Below are 17,818 nucleotides of genomic sequence, written 5' to 3' on the forward strand. Positions count from 1 at the left end.
TCATGAATGAATTTTTCCCCAATACCTCATTCTCCAGAACCTTTTGGTGCCCTCACGAATCAACAGCTGCTCTGAATCATCCCAACAACTCAGCCTCAACACGTTCTGCCCCACCCACCACCCAGCTGAAAACATTTCTCCTCCACTCAAAATGCTTTTTCTTTCGGTGAACCCTCCACGAGGGAGGGTGGTTGGAGTTGTAGACTTTGTGCAGTCTCACCAAATGCCGGTTGATGAGGAAGCCAACAGGTCCAAATGCTGGTTGATGAGGGAGCCAACAGGTCCACTACGGCCTGTCAATTCTCCACTAGCTGAGCCATTGGATTTTGGCCATGTTGTGTTCACCACTGGGGGCACCAGACACTCAGAGAGGAGGGCGGGTGGGGAGGCGCTCCTGTTGGGAGAGGTGCTGGGTGTTGGTGGTTAAAAGAGAGGAAGGACGGGGGGCACTCCTGTTGGGAGAGGCGCTGGGTTTTGGTGGTCAATCCTGCCAACATTTTTATTTTGTATCCAACAGAAAGATGAGGTTTATTTGAATCTGGTTCTGGATTATGTTCCCTAGATGGTTTACTGCATGGCCTGGCACTCCAACAAAGCCAACCAGCCCATTCCCATGATCTACATCAAGGTGGGTGTGGGTCTGCGCGTCAGATTGTCCGCTGGGGCAAGCTTGTGGGGGCGGGGTTGTAGGATATGCAGGAGGTCGCTGGGAACATTTGGATGAGAGGCGCATGAAGTCTCACTGGGTATTGATGAGAAGGGAAGGGAAGGTGTGGGGGAGGGGTGGAGGGAGTGATGAGGATGGATGTGGAGTGGCAGGGAATGGGCCACCCCCCCCTCACCCCACCCCTGGAACTAGGCCCAGCCAGTGTGGAGGCACTGGGCTGGGTGGAAAATGATGCACTGCTGTGTTGTCAGGTGTACATGTACCAGCTGTTCCAGAGTCTGCCCTACATCCATGCTCGGGAGGTTTGCCTTCGAGACATCAAGCCCCAGAATATGCTGGGTGGATCCCGAGGTGGCCGTCTTAAAGCTCCATGACTTCGGCAGGTAGGTCCGTCTGTGTCTGCCCATTCACCAACTCAACGCGGTCCCTGACCCCGCTTGATATAACCCTCCTTCCCCCACACCCTGGATCTCTCCCCTCAACCCCCACCCTCTCCACTTTCCCCTCCCCCACCAGTTCTCTCCTCTCCTCCCTCCTCCAACTTGCCCTTTCCCCAGCTTAATAACTTGTTCTAAATAATATTCTGGGGGCTTTGATACGATGGACACCAGCACCTTTTCTGAAAGTGACAGTAGCAAATCCCAAAGGACATCTGGTTAAGGTGAGGGGAGATGTTATTGTACACGAAGAGTGAAGGGTGCTTGGAAGGTGTGGCCGGGGGAAGTGGTGGAGGCTGGTACAATGGGGACATTTAAAAGACTCTTAGACAGGCCTGTGGATGTAAGGGAACAGAAGGGTATGGGGGTGGTGCGGGTAAGGGTTAGTTTGTTGTGAAGAATGTTCATAAAGGTTGCAACAGGATCGTGGGACAAAGGGCCTGTACTTGTCTGCAGTGCTTGATGTTGTAATGGATGCAGAAGCTCTGGGAAGGGATAGCGGAGGGGTTGGCTAGGAAATCTGCAGATGCTGGGGCCAGGGGCAATACACAAACCTGCTTGGTTAACTCTGCCATTAACATCCTGTCACTCCTCTAATCCTTCTCACTGCTTTCTTGCCATTGGGAGTCAGAAACTCAGAAATTGCATTCACCTTAGATTGAATAGGTGCAACATTGCCACGGCCAATGACATAACCCAAGTATGTTACCGTGGCATTTGCAAATTGACTCTTTGGTAAATGAACAGTTAAGTTTGCTTTGGATAATCTTGCTAACAATTTATCCAATTCACTTCGATGTTCATTCCATGTGTCACTTTTTGTGACCAAGTCATCAATATAATCCAGGGGTATGTGTTAACCTTTGGATAACAGAATTAATCATCCTCTGGAATGTTGCAGGGGCCTTTTTCTTCCCAAAAGGTAACATATTATACTCGTATAAACCATTGGAGTTACAAATGCTGAAATATTCTTTCCTCTCTCAGTTAAAGGCACACACCAGTAACCCTTCAACATATGCAACTTAGTAAGGAATTTAGCTTTGTTAATTTTATCAATACAGTCATTCATTCTCGGAATAGGATAAGTATCTGTTTTAGTTACTGAATTAACCTTCCTATAATCTGTACCGATCCTAACAGTTCCATCTGGATTTCGTACCAGAATATAAGGACAACTCCAATCTGAGTTTGAAGGTCTAATAAAGTCATCCATCATCATATATTCTCCCTCCTGATCCATGATTTTCTCTTCTGAATGTTTATTCTGTATGGGGGCTGTTTTATGGGATTTGCTTCTCCTACATCTACATCATGCTAAATCACTGATGTCTTTTTTGAAACATCAGGGAACAAATTTGTGTCATTCAAAAGTCATTCTTTCAACTGCATCTGTTCTTGGAACTTAAGATGGCCTAACTTGTCTTCCAAATTTTCCAAAATGGCTGAGTAAGACAGCTGCACAGGAACCATGGTTTCTTTAAGGTTACCCTCACCAGATTCTGTTTCCATAATCTTATGATCTACCACTTCCTCCACTCTGTCAACAGCCCAGATCTCTGATACAGATTGTTCTCCACAACCCGTATTCTCGTAATAAGGTTTCAACATATTTATGTGACAAACCTGAGTTTTATTCCTTCTGCCTGGAGTGTTAACAACATTGTGAACATCATTCAGTTTTGATTTAATTTTGCCCTGAGCCATTTCTAAATTCTCTTGAGCCAACTTCCACACTTTTGTTACCTATCCGTACATTTCGAAACACAATCTCGCAAATTCAACTGTACATCCTCATTAACCCACTGTCCTTCTATCAACAGTAAAGGTCCAAACACAATTTCAAAAGGGCTGAATTCTAATGACTCCTGCATGGCCTCCCTTGCTGCAAACAACAATAAATGAATACCTCCATCCCAATCTTTGCCATTCTCCGTACAGTAAACTCTCATTATATATTTAAGAGTAGAATGAAATCATCCAGGATGATCCACAGATGAAGTGATCTGTTTTATTCCCAACTCATCAACTAACTGTTGAAATAACCCAGACATAAAGTCCTTGATCACTCTGGATCTCTTTCGGTCATCCAAACACTGTGAAAAATCTTTCCAGAGCCTTTACCACCATTTTTCCTTTAATATTTCTCAGTGGTATAGTCTCTGGAAATCTCGACGCTACAAACATAATTGTTATTAAGTACTGATTTCAACAGAGAACCTACAAAATCCACAATAACCTTGGTGAAAGGTTCTCAAACAACAGGAATAGATTGTAATGGAGCAACTGGAGGAACCTAGATAGGTTTCCCCACAACTTGACAAACATGACATGTCCAGCACCAATTTACAACATCCTTCCACAAACCAGGCCAGAAAAATTGTTTCAAAATTTTATTCATGTATTTTTAAAACCACCCAAAGTTGTACTGTGTGCTAGATCTAATATTTTCTTCCGGTAATTTCTAGGAACAACCACCTGACGAATCACTCCCCACTCCTCATTAGCAGGAATATCAAGAGGTCTTCATTTTCTCATCAACACCACCATTTAAGTAATATCCACAAGGCATTTCTTTAATTTCCTGTTCAGTTACTGCTTTCTCCGTTAAGCTAACAAGATCTGAATCTATTTTCTGTTTGTTGAATTAACTCTTTCCTTGACAAAAATAAATTTTTACTCTCACAATGACCCTGCTCTTTCAAAAATACTTCAGAAGTACTGGGCAAATCTCTATTAAATGGATCTTCTTCAGCTGTCATCATTTTCTTTGTCAAAGACCTAGTTACTGCACATGCAGGATATATCTCACCATCCTCTCTCACCACATCCTTACTAGGCCAATTTGTCACTCTTAAAACTGATCCAACTTTCTCCTCTGCCAAATCACACCCCACCAAAACCAGACACCATCCATGGGTAAATTTGGAATTACTCCGACTACCACAGGTCCTTTGACTAATTCTGAATTTAGCACAACCTTGTAAAGTGGTATTGGCTCTACCTCACCTCCAACATGTTTAATCAAAGTTGTCTCCCCTGTGGTTGTCCTTTGATCCATAGTTAAAAAGCACTTTCTAACAACAATGACTGAGCTGCCCCAGAATCTCAAATAATTTGAACTGGAACCTGTGGTTCTCCCTCCTTTATTGAGACACAGCCCTCTGACACAAAAGGCTTGAAAACATCCATGACCTCCTTTCCAGATTTGGCATCTCTGCTCTCCTTAAATTCCACTGTTTGAATACATGCTTCTGGTAAAACCTGTTTGTGGTGATATGTAATTACACCAGTAGGTCACCAGGGGTCAAGCAGTTCAGAGCTACAGTCTAGCCTTCCACGTTTGTCGCAGAGAGTCAAGACCTCTTAGTGCACATATTAGTTTATTAAAGGTGTCTTAACTCGCTCTGCTGTTGTGGTTATTGTCAGTAAACTGTTTTTCTCTTTACTTTTTCAAGACGAGACAATTCGCAATCATATGACCATCTTTCTTACAAAGTGGCATACGAATGCAGAAGTTCTGTCCTTTCCTATCTTTCCTTCATCTTTTTTCTTAACATTTTCTCCAGACTTTATTCCAGGCCGACTATCCTGCTCCATACTAACCTTATGAACAGGTTTATTAATCTGTTCCACATTAGCTCTCTGAAAATGCCTGTTATTCTGTAATGTATTTTTGTGAATCAGAGCAAATTCGCCTGCGAATCTAGCCACCTGTTGCCACATTCCCACCTCTCTCACCCAGGTGTAATTTAATCACCTCTGGGACACACCTTTTCATTTCCTCTATTAATATCAATTCTCCCACTCTGACAAAATCATTGTTTATTCCTTTTAAGGTGCACCAACGGTCAAAACATACAGATTTCTTCAGAGCAAAATCTGGAGGTGCACCAAACAAGAGGTACAAGGACTGCCTAAAGAAATCTCTTGGTGCCTGCCACATTGACCACTGCCAGTGGGCTCATATCGCCTCAAACCGTTCATCTTGGCGCCTCACAGTTCAGCAGGCAGCAACCTCCTTTGAAAAAGACCGCAGAGCCCACCTCACTGACAAAAGACAAAGGAGGAAAAACCCAACACCCAACCCCAACCAACCAATTTTCCCCTGCAACCGCTGCAACCGTGTCTGCCTGTCCTACATCGGACTTGTCAGCCACAAACAAGCCTGCAGCTGACGTGGACATTACCCCTGCATAAATCTTCGTCCGCGAAGCCAAGCCAAAGAAGAAGAATCTGCCACTTGCTCTGCAGTCAAGTTACAGGATGCAATTTGTGCTTTCCCCTTCAATTCAATTTGAAGCATTGGAGGCCACTTTTCTTTCAGCCATCTTGAGATCTCAGCGACCTTTGCAAAAAGCTGAAAATATGTATCTATATCTCCCTCATCAAAAGGAGGCACTAGATTTACATCTCTACTCACCAAAAACCTCTCCCCAGGAGATACAGCCTCAATCCCCTGACTTCACTCCATCCCCACTTTGAACTTCTCTAATTGAAACTGTCTGTCCCTTGCAATTTCCTCATATCTCCTCTGTTTTTTAGCCTCTTCTCTTTGCTTTGCAGCTTGGACTGCCTCATATTGTTGTCCCTGCAACTCAAAATTAGGGTTCTCCTGGTCATAAAACTGCAATGTTCAAATCCTAAAGGATGAGCCCCCATAAAATGTTACGGATTCTAGAGGACCCCCAAAACTAGCAGCAATAGAAATGCACCACAACACAGGGTTATTTCAACAAAAGTAGTTTAGAATTATATTACAACACGAAATCAGAATTGAACTTTAACTATTTACTTCATCTATCTAACCCACTTAATCCCCCCTCTATTACTATGGGCAGGTGTGTGTAATGTGTATTTAAGATGAGAAAAGTTCTTTGGATCACAATCCAATCCCACTGGTTGCAGGCAATTCTTGTACTGTGCGCAGAAGTTAGCAATAACAAAGTTCACCAGGCTTTGGTGCTTAACAGGCAAATGGTTCCCACTCAGGAGAGTTCTTGCTGGTTTTTAGAGAGAGATTCCTTTTTCACAACATCTGCAATTGATTCCTTCTCAATCAGTCTTCCTGACAAAACTTGCCCCCTTCAGGGTTCTTCAGATGATCCTCTTTCTTTCAAGACACCTTTCAGACCGCCAGTCTTCTCCTTTAACCAGGCAGCCTTCCAAAGTTTGGCAGCTTTTCCCTCTGGGAACTGATTTCTATGACTCCTTCTCTCTCACTCCCTCCCTTTCTGAGAGCAAAGCTGTTCTGACTCACCCTGCAAAAATCACATGCTCTCCTGGGCAAGCTGTATCTCGATACTTTGTCGCTCCTCTTCAAAAAACACAATGCAAAATTCCTGCTAAAATTCCGGGTTTTAAAATGTGTGTGTGCAAGCTGCTGTAGTAATTCCTCCCAAGCCGCCTCGAAAACTCTGTAAACACTGCACATTCATATATCTGAGAACAACCCTTGGCCGAGCCAACTTTCAAAAATCTGCTTGAAAGTAAACAACAATCACAAGCAATCTGTGGTCATCTCAGCCTTAAGATATATTACAGACACCACATTATGAATTAATGCATTGGATCAGGTTGTGCCACAAATACACAGAGAAGCCGTTGCGTGGAGATTTCACAGAAATACATTTTAGAAGCAGGAAAGAATCAGTTGTTATTGAACGACAATGTCAAGAACTATGAGCACGTGGTAAACAAAGTAACCTTTTTTTGTATACTTTATTTAAAATCTAAATCCACAAAAAAATACATAATATTAACATACAAAATTTTCCCCCGTATTTTCCCCCTCCCTTAGCTCCCTTCCATCTTCTACAACCCCAAACAAAAAAAAACAAACCACCATAGCCATGTTCGATGTCACCAATCAACCATTACATATTTAGACCCATACATTTCATAAAGGGTACCTGCACATTCACAAAAAAAGGTATACAGATGAAGTAAATTGTATGTTATATTTTCCAATGGAATACAGGATTCCAATCATATGCCATCTCTGAATACTTAATTCAATTTCATCCTTACAGGTTATAGCTTTACATTTTCTCACGACTGCCGTTGCCAACCGAATAAATGCAATTTGAAATGTATTTTCAAATTCCATTTTTTTAATATGACCCAATAAAATACTAACGGGTCTAATGAAAGCTTAAATTTAAACAAATGCTGCAAAAATTCCCTAGTCCCATTCCAAAAGCGTTTCACCTTCTCACATAACCATAATGAATGTAAAACAGACCCTATCTCTTCCCCACATTGAAAAGACATATCCAAAGAGATAAATCCATATCTCTTCAACTTCTCAGGAGTTAAGTAAAGTTGATGAATAAAATTATAATCAACGTATCTATATCTTACTGTCTTCACATATTGTCATCCAACCATCCTGAGAAATTGAAACAGACAAATCTGCCTCCCTCTTCCTTCTCGCTTTATAAATACCCGAAATGGGCATATTATTTTGTAATAAAGCATACATTTCTGTAATTAATTCCTTCCCATCCCCCCTTCAATAATTAAACATTCAACTCTAGTCCTTCTAGGTAATCTCAAACGGTGTCCAAAATTATCCAGTAACAAAGCATGGACATGATAGTAAGTAAACAATGTATTTGAAGGAATTCCATATTTGTTCTACAATCTTTGAAATGCAATAAAATATAACAACTCATCATAACAATCTTTGACCAATATAATACCTTTCTTTCCCCAAATTGTCAGGAATACATTATTTATTGAAACAGAAAGAGAGCTGAAATTCTACCTTCAATAACAATAGCAACATTGATCCTTTACCATAATTCCATCAAATGTTTTAAAACCAATAAATTATAATTTGGAAAAGTTGAGGATTCTATTGATAAATAAACTGCTTCATTCTTTGTTCATAAATCTGAGCCCTTTGAATTTTAGCTCAACTTGTTGGGATTCAAACATTCTATTAATAAACTTTAAATGTTCCGCTTCATAATCATTCTGAATATGTGGGAATTATAAAACTCCAAGTCAACTTTTGTGGAGACACTCTTACCAATTTATCTTTCCATAAAAATGATATTACCTGCGCATTTAAATCCTGAAATAACTTTCTAGAAATCCTACATGGAATCAATTGAATAAAATACTGAACACAGAGGAAACATTCATTTTAAAATGCTGTCGTTCTGGACACAACCAAGAAAGTCAAAGGACGCCCCTGTCTAGCTGATCTAGATAATATAAAGGAAGAAGATACTTGTCCATTCGTCCCCACTCTTGCCAATGGATTTTTATACAAGTCCTTCACCCAACCAATAAAGAGTGGCCCAAATTTAAATTTCCGCAAAACCTTAAACAAAAATCCCCATTCCACTCTGTCTACAAGGTAACCTTGATCAGAGAGAGGGGTTAGATTTGCTGTCTGTTTTAGATTTAATTTTCAGAGTTTTGTGCTTTTTCTTTTTTTTCTTATTGTTTTGTACAATTTATTTCAATAAATGGGTTTACTATATAGATTATTTCTTATTACAATACAACTCTGATTATCTGAAAGGGCTGTGACCGGCTGCTGCCGAGAGGCCGCTCACCTCGATGACGGCAGGACAAGAGATTCTTCCAACCACTTGCAGGGAGTCAGTGATGCGCAGTTTGATGGGAGAGTTGAAGAGAAAAGTCAATAGAGGAAGGTAAAGATGAAATGGAAAAAGAGAGGGGAGGGAGTTACCTGAAACGAGAACAATCGATGTTCTAATTTCACGTGGAATGAAATTTTTTTCAACCTGTGAGGTCAGTTTTGCTCTGAAAAATATTTCAGATAAATGAGGATTCCTCATTTATTTCGGATATCCTCATTTATCTGAATTTTCTTTAAATTTTGGATAAATGAGGATTTCAGAGAATCTGATTTTGGATGATTGGAGTTGGAGTGTAATTGTTCTGGAGATTAACAAGTCATCTTCAATGTAGTTTCATTTACATTGTTTTCTTTTCACGTGTCCATACTCGGAAATGAATGAATTGCTACGTGGTTTTCAGATTTCTGTATGCATGCTTATATGTTTAACTCAATAAAAGTATTTTACAAAGAACGAGCATGTGGTCTTGCAGGTAAAAATCACCGTTAACACTTAATGACTATTTTCAAATCCACGGCAAAGCATTATCTTCATCATGTGAACCACGGCAGTTAACAGAACAAAAGTATCTGGAAAAAGCAAGGCAAAACACCTTACAGGATTGGCCCAATGAACATTGGTTCGAGGGTTGCTGAAGGCATTGCAACTGAACACAAGGCACAGAGTCAATCCACATAGACAATCAGATCTCACACCTATAGACAATACACTCAAGGCTGAGGCTTCTGACTTGTATTTGATGAAAGGTAAACCATGGACTCTTGTTACATCTTTACGAAGAACATGATTGATTTGGATTCAGCCACAAAACCAGGACTCCCATCTTTCATCTCATTTAGATGAGAAAGATCCCAGGCATAAACCAAAGTAAAGGGCACGTTCTTCTGGGGGTCCTTGGTTATTATTTACTCTTAAATCACCACAGCAGAAACATAGAACATAGATCACTCCAGTACAGTACAGGCCCTTCAGCCCTCGATGTGGTGCCAACCCATATATTCCTTCCGACAAAAGGCACTAAACTCTCCCTATCCCAAAACAATAAAGAGAATTTAATTCCTGCTTTTGACAACCAATTGTTCGCAGAACAAATATTAAAAATAATAATAACAGAAAATGTTGGAAATAGTCAGCAGGTTGGACACATACTGACTTGTTGGGAGTTTACAGCCTTTCCTGTTTTTATTGAAATATCCAATAATTCCAGTTTTATCATTTACACTTTAAACCTTGGGGTTCCTTTGGGCTGTGAAAGGAAATAGAATGTTTTTCATTTTAACACAAAAATAAGACTATCTGGATCCATTTATAAAGGAGGAATGTATAATTTCTGAAGTGCCAGTTGATGAAGTAGACAAAGACGATGTGGTCAACCAATAATCATGTCTTTCATGAGCAGAAACTCATGGTACAATAATGAAAGATAATGGGTGCATATACAGACTTATCCAAGGGAAGTGTCCTTAACAGTAGAGATAATGCACAACCAATGTTAGTACAGCAAGGCTCGCCAGAGGAGAGACAGGCAGCTTGGCAGACATTCACCACAGTCTCCCCCCAGCAGAAGAAGGGTTAAAATCAAAAGGACAGCTGCTAGGAAAGACTGAAGCAAGTGATACATGGATACCATGTTTGGTGTTTAGATACCCTAACAGCCAAAATACGCCAGTATCTAGCAAGCAATCGAAATATAATGAGATGTTTTATGAATATGTCAGCCTATCAGGTTATTTTTGAATTCTGTTGCTTTGTCTCAAAACAGGTGGCTCCTTTGCAACGTTGGGAACCGATACAGGTGCTGGGTCTGTCGTGTGGGTAGGACTGGCTTCTGGACCCGCTCCAGAATCGCCAACATGAGGCAGTGGAGCCTCAGCATGGCCATCTGAAAGCTTACTAGGGGTCACAGGCTGGGGTGGTGGGGGGGGGTGAGTCGAACTTCTCAGGCTCCCTCTGATAGGGGTGCGAGGAAGGGGAAAACCAGGTGAGGCCAGATCTCTTAGGGGTACAGTGCCAGTACTCCCATCTGAGAATTTAGCATGAGTGTAGTTGGGGTTAGTATGCAGTAGCTGAACTGGTTGGACTAGGGGGTCTGCTTTACGCGCCCGAACATGGCTCTTCAGCAGCACGGTTCCAGGCTCAGATTAACAGGCTGGCCAGTCCATCACAGTTCCTGATTTCCTAGGAAAGGCAAACATACGTTCATGAGGTGTTTGACTTGTTGCAATACACAATAAAGACCGAATTGAATGTAGCGCCTCAGGCAGCTCCTCCTGCCACCAGGTTACAGGGTAACTACATGTGTTTAAAGCATTGCAGTCTTCCAGACAGTAGCACTAACCCTTTCAACCTGCCCATTACCCTGTGGGTTGTTGCTCATGGTATGGCTGGTGGCAATCCCCTTTCGTAACAGGGCTCGCCGCAGTTCAGCGCTCATGAATGCTGAGCCCCTATTGGTATGAATGTGATTGGGAAAACCAAAAATGCTGAAAATTCTGTCAAGTGACTTAATGACAGATGCTGACGAGACGTCAGAACAGGGTATTGCAAAGGGAATCCTGGAATATTGGTCAATTACATTCAGGAAATATACATTTTTGTTGTTGGAAGGTAACGGTCCTATAAAATCTAAGCTAATCCTCTCAAAAGTTTGGGTTGCCTTGATGAGAGTGGCCTCCGGAGCTTTGAAGTATTGCGGTTTGCATTCTGCGCAAACAGGGCAGTTTTTAGTCAGTTTCTTGACGTGTTCCAGAGAGTAAGGAAGGTTGTTAGCCTTTATGTAGTGGAAGAATCTGATGGACTCCTGGGTGGCACAGTCTGCTATGGATCTCTTTTACCCCCTCCAGCTGAGCACCAGCAGTAGATCGTGACAATGCGTCAGAGGGATCATTTAACCTGCCCGGTCTGTACTGGATCTCATAATTATAAGTTGAGAGTTCTATTCACCAGCGTGCCATCTTATCGTTCTTGACTATACTTTTGTGTTTAGTAGTGAACATGTAGGCTACAGATTTCTGATCAGTAACAAGTGTAAATTTTCTGCCGACTAGAAAGTGTCTGCAGTAGCGAACAGTTTCAATAATAGTCTGGGCTTTTTTTTCAATGGCAGGATGTTTAAGTTCAGGTCCGCGTAAAGTGCGGGAGAAGAACACCACAGGTCTGCCCTTTTAAGGGTTCCTGTCAAGGCATAATCTGAGGCATGAGTTTCCACCTGGAAGGGACATCCTCGTCAATGGAGGAGAGTGCAGCTTTGGCAATGTCAGATTTAATTCTCTCGAAAGCCTTCAAGGCTATTGGAGAGAGAGGAAATTATTTTGTGTCAAACAGAGGGCGTCCCTCCATGGCTTAGTCCCAACCAATTTGCAGTAGTAGGAAAAGAATCCCATACACCTTTTAGGGGCTTTTGCTGAGTTTGGGGGTTCTTACCGGGTCGAGGTTGAATGGGTAGCCCAGAATGGGTAGCCCAGAATCGGTAGCATTGAACACACATTTGCCCTCAATAAATGTAAGGTTGAGTTCTTTAGCTGTTGCTCAAAATTTCTTTACATTGTTGTCGTTCTCAACTTGTGTTTTCCCACAGATGGTGACATTATCCAGATAGGGAAATGTACCCTATAACTAAAATATCCTAACAATCTTTTCTATTTCCCTCTGAAACATGGACACCTCAATAGTGACCCTAAAATGTACCCTTTTAAACTGGTATAACCATCCCACCACCCACCCCCCCCATCAGCCTCAAAAGCCGTATGGGGCTGTTCCCTTTTCTTAATGGGGATTTGATGATAAGCTGCTTTGAGGTCGATAGTGGAGTACACTTTGTATTGTGGCAGGGGGTAGTCATCCAAGTTATTGTAATGGTTGATTGTCTGGCTGTAGTCAATTTCCAATCGTCTCTTAGTGTGATTTTTCACGACTACCACTTGGGCCTGCCACTGACTCTAACTAGGTTCAATTACTCCCTCTTTAAGCAGTCTCTGGGTCTCAGCTTTAATAAACTCACAATCCTCTTTGCTGTAAAAACGGCTCTTAGTGGCAATTGGCTGGCACTCAGGGGATAAATCACTGAAAAGGGAAGAAGCTTTGATCTTTAATGCAGACAGACCGCAGTTACTAGCACAGGAGATGGTAAGTGTGGGTAGTGGCCCAACAAAATTTAACACTACTGAGATTGAATATCTAGTCCCAGCAACACAGGTGTGCAGAGCTCTGGCATAATAAAGAGCCACCCATCAGCCAGGCAATGTCCCTGCAAATTTAAAGTAACTTTACACTTGACCCGTACAGTTTTTGTAAATTCACTGCAAACCATCGATATCTTTTGGTTTGCTGGATATCTCCACAAATTTAAGGCTCTGGCAACTCTCTCGTGGATGTAGCTGTCAGTACTCCCTGAGTCTATGAGACAATCAAGTGTCTCACCATTCACCTCCCCCTTCATAGTTGACTGTTCCAATCCATAACACCCCACAAGCTTTGGAGTCAATTGAGCTACCACAGGGGGTCTCTCCTTGCCATCACTTGAAGTCTGCTGCTCTGAAGATTCCCTCTTTTCACAGTTGTCTTCTATTCCTGCAGCTCCAGGACACATTTTCTTGGTGCTTCTCTTCTTCTTATCTGTGAGAGTACTTTTCGACTTACACGCTTTAGCAAAGTGGCTTTGTTTTCAACAATAGCTGCAGGTAGCAAATCAAGCTGGGCACTTCTGACTGCAGTGCCAGCTCCTATCACAGAAACAGCATTTTTCAGGAGTTTGTCCTTTTCATTCCTTTGGGGTTCCAGCACTTCTGGATGTTTCTTTTTCGGTTTCTAGCATTTCACTGGACCGCATGGCACTTCTCAATGCTTTGGTTAGATTGACTGCCCGGTCGTAGGTTAAGGGCTCCGTATCCAGAAGCCTCTGTCGGATGTAACTGGAGTCAATCCCGTTGATAAAAGCATCCAGCTTCAAGGCTTTGTGGTATTGTTACACATTGACTGCCCTGACATCACATTCGTTTGCCAGTGAGCCGAGGGCCAGTGCATAGGCAGCATCACTTTCCCCGGGTTGCTGGTGTCAAGAAAGCACTACCTGCTGTGGCACTGCATACTAAGCAGTGGTAGCTCCTTGCATTAGGGCGAAAGGGACTTCACCCAGCAAAGTGTTCAGGTGGCCCCACTGTATCGCCTCATTGATCATGTTGTTTTGAGTCATGTAGTAATTGATACAAGCAATCCAGTGGTTGAAAATTTCTCTGGCCCTCGGGGCAGACGGGTCGATTATCAGCCGCTCTGGCTTGAGTGCTGCATTCATTTCTGCTAATAAAATTGAAGTGAAAGTTGATGAAGTAGACAAAGACGATGTGGTCAAACAATAATCATGGCTTTTATTAGCAGAAACTCTTGGTACAATAATGAAAGACAATGGTTGCATATACAGTTATATCCAAGGGAAGTGTCCTTAACAGTAGAGATAATGCGCAGCCAATGTTAGGACAGCAAGACATTCACGACACTGGTCTTCTTCGAAACAGTCCTGAACTCTCTTAATACCCTTTTGATTATTAAACATTTAAAAATAAATATGCTGAAAATGAAATAACAGTGTTTGGATTGGTAATTTACCCTTTGATCCTAAAACCCTCTTTCTTTTAAACCAAATCCTAAACAAATGTTTTAATTACATTGCATAATTGCACATTACATTCCCGCAATAAATCCACATTCCTTTTAAATATAAACTGATGTATCTCAACTGCACATATGTAAGCTATTTCAACCTTTGCCAACTCAGATCCACATCCATAAATCTACTAAAAAATTTCAACTGAGCTGCATCATAATAATTTTGAAAGTGAGATAACTGCAATCAATTTCAAGAATATTTCCACGTAAGTTTATGTAAAACTACTCGGGCTAATTTTCCTTCCATAAAAACTCCCACAATACCTTATTCAAGTCCTGAAAAAACCCTTTGAAAGTAAACATGGTATAGACTGAAACAAATCTATTTTAATTCTTTTTAATAAAGGGACATAATTAAATTTATATAAAGACTGGTAGAATGTGTTTACTACCATTCCCATATCTTTAATTCTATCTGACCACTTCAATTTCATAATACGTTTATATTCTGAATCATCTCCATTCCCAACTGACAATATTTCACTTTTAACCAATTAATTTATTTCCAGATAACTCCCCAAATTTTAACAAACAATCTTTTAAATATTTCAAAGACTGTTCCGGTTCTGTCAAATAATTAAGCACATCAACTGTAAATAAATGTATCTTATATTCATCCTCCACAACTTTCATTCCTTTAATCTTATCATTTTGTCATATTGTCTGAGCCAATGGTTCAATAGCCAATGCAAATAAGGCTGGTAACAATGGACAACCTTTTTAAAACAAACACGTTGTGTTAAATGGTAAGGAAATTTGACCATTTGTCACCACCCTATCAGATGGGTTTCTATATAAAGCTTTAACCCAGCCTATAAAATAAGGGCCAAAATTAAACTTCTCTAGCACCTTAAACAAAAAATTCCACTCGACCCTATCAAAAGCTTTTCCACATCCAGTGCAATCCTGGTTTGGTTGCTGTCTAAACACTTTGACTAATGTTATCAATCTAAGAACATTATCACATGCATTTCTATTTTTAATAAAACCTGTTTGATCTATATGTATCAACTGAGGTAAATATTTGGCAAGTCTATTCGCTAACACCTTCGCTATCGTTTTATAATCTATATTTAATAAAGACTTCGGTCTATACAAAGACACCTTCAATGGATCCCTATCTTTCTTAGGAATCACAGTAATTATAACACTTGAACAAGATTCTGGTAACAACTACTCCTCTGTTACTTGTTGCAGCACATCTCCAAATATACAATATAAATCTTCATCAAATACTTTATAAAATTCAACAGAAAATCCATCATCTCATGGCGACTTTACATTTGGCATTTCTTGTAGAGCCTCTTTAATCTCAAAGTCCATAAATGGTTCATCCATTTCTTTAAACTCGTCCTCCCCTAAAACAGGAAAGTTTAATTTAAATAAATAGAATTTGATAGAACCAGCATCCTGCTTTCCCTCAGAATATATAATTTTTGATAAAATGAATAAAACTGATCATTAATTTTCTGAGGTTTATAGGTAAGTGTTGAGTTATTTTCACAGCATTAATGGTTTGTGATGTCTGCTCTGTATTGAATTGCAATGCTAATTCCTTATGAGCTCACTCACCCAATTCATAATAACGTTGCTTAGACTGATAAGTCTGTAAAGTATTAAATGTAATTTCAACTTCATTAAAGCAGCTGTTTTTTAATCTTCTATAGTATCTTTCTGGAATTCCTTTTCCAATTCAGCAATTTGTTTCTCAATTGATGAGCTTTCCACCATATATTGCTTTTCAATTTTCGTAGTGTAACTAATAATTTGCCCTCATAAATATGTTTTCGAAGGATCCCACAATACAAAATTACTACATACTGAACCAATATTCTCAGCCAAAACAAAGTAATCTGCTCCTTAACAAATGTAATAAAGTCCGGTTTCATCAATAACATTGTATTGAATCTCCATCTATAAGATGATTCTGAAACTACACAGAAAAAATATAAAATAGATCTGATCTGATATAATCTGACTTTTATACTCAACATTTAATACTTTGCCTTGCAGATGTGCCGAAACCAGAAGAAAATCTATTCTCGAAAAGAAATCATGTCCAGAAGAATAAAAAGAAAAGTCCTTCTCTGTAGGATTTACTCTCCTCCACACATCAACCAATTCCAAATCCTTCATCAGAGCTCCTATTTGAATGGCCATTTTGATTTCATTATACTTTTCAGAGATCTGTCCAATAAAGGATCCAAAACACAATTAAAATCTCCCCCGACCAAAAGATTATTACGATCCTGATTAAGCAACAAAAAAGCCTCCGACATAAACCATTCATCATCTACATTAGTTGCATAAATATTTAACAAAGTCCATGATTCTGCCAAAAATTTGCAATTAACCATTAAAACCCTCCCAGCATTTCATTCAAAGGATTCCAATTCAAACGGTAATTTCTTATGAATTAAAATCGCTACACCCTTCACTTTAGAATTAAAGGAAGAAGAAAATACATGGCCAACCCACTCTCTCTTTAATTTCAAATGTTGTTTTTTTACTCAAGTGTGTTTCTTGCAAAAAAGCAATATCAACTCGTTTTCGCTTAATTGGATTATTCAAAGACTGAACATTAAAAGTTGCAAAATTCAAATTAGACATTTCTTAATCTAATATTATATTCCAGTACTATAAGAAAATGCTCCCCTTCTAATTCCCTTAATATTCTAACTCCCCTATATAAAAATTCCAAAAAAAGAAAAAAAAACAATCCCCAAACAAACTACTTAAAAAGAAGTAGCCCCCGAAAAATCTGGGTGTGGTGAAACCTACTAGTGGCAGATGACTAAAGGTCTCAGTGTCATCCACAACTGCCCCCCCCAGTCAGACTTTCAGAAAGTACTGAAACAAAAATAATCAACCCAATGATTCCAGTCCCAATGGTTTTTCTGGAGCTTCGATATCAAGACGACTTTGTGTCAATTCTTTGGTTCAGAGTTCAATCTCACTTCTCATTCTTCTACGTTGACAGGTTGCAGGCAATTTTTATCCTGGGCACAGAATTTTACATGCACAAAGTTCATCCACCACTAAGGAGCTTCTGTTTCAGTTCCAAGAAGATTTTCCTGGCTTGTTTCACTGCTCGCTCTCGCGCTCTTGCTCGCGCTCTCTCTCTCGCTCTCTCTCACTCTCTCTCGCTCAGAGAAAGCATGTTTGACTTGCAAAACCACATGACCATCTTATAACAGCAAGCTCTCTTGAAGACAACAGCAGCTCCAACATGCTCTTTCATCTGTTGCCTTTTGTAATGGGATCTAATGGGATCCACTAGTGATGTTTCTTCAGCACTCTTCAAAGCTCTTGCAAATGCTCTGAGACCCCATGGGGCAAAGCTCCAGTATTTAATATAAGATCAGTTTTCAAGTGTTTGTATGTGACCTACTCTAACAAACCTTTCCCAATTTATCTCACCAAAATATATCTAT

The 17,818-nt window shown here is 40.4% G+C and overlaps 1 long non-coding RNA gene across 1 annotated transcript; it reads left to right on the top strand.

Moving 5' to 3' along the window:
- Positions 1–522: 522 nt before the first annotated feature.
- On the top strand, positions 523–16,538 carry LOC138750099 (uncharacterized). Its single transcript, XR_011349068.1, has 4 exons — positions 523–628; positions 919–1,050; positions 8,642–8,774; positions 16,398–16,538. It is a non-coding gene; the product is annotated as an uncharacterized lncRNA (long non-coding RNA).
- Positions 16,539–17,818: the final 1,280 nt, after the last annotated feature.

This window comes from Narcine bancroftii (genome assembly GCF_036971445.1).
Source record: "Narcine bancroftii isolate sNarBan1 chromosome 5 unlocalized genomic scaffold, sNarBan1.hap1 SUPER_5_unloc_1, whole genome shotgun sequence".
Lineage (NCBI taxonomy): Eukaryota > Metazoa > Chordata > Chondrichthyes > Torpediniformes > Narcinidae > Narcine > Narcine bancroftii.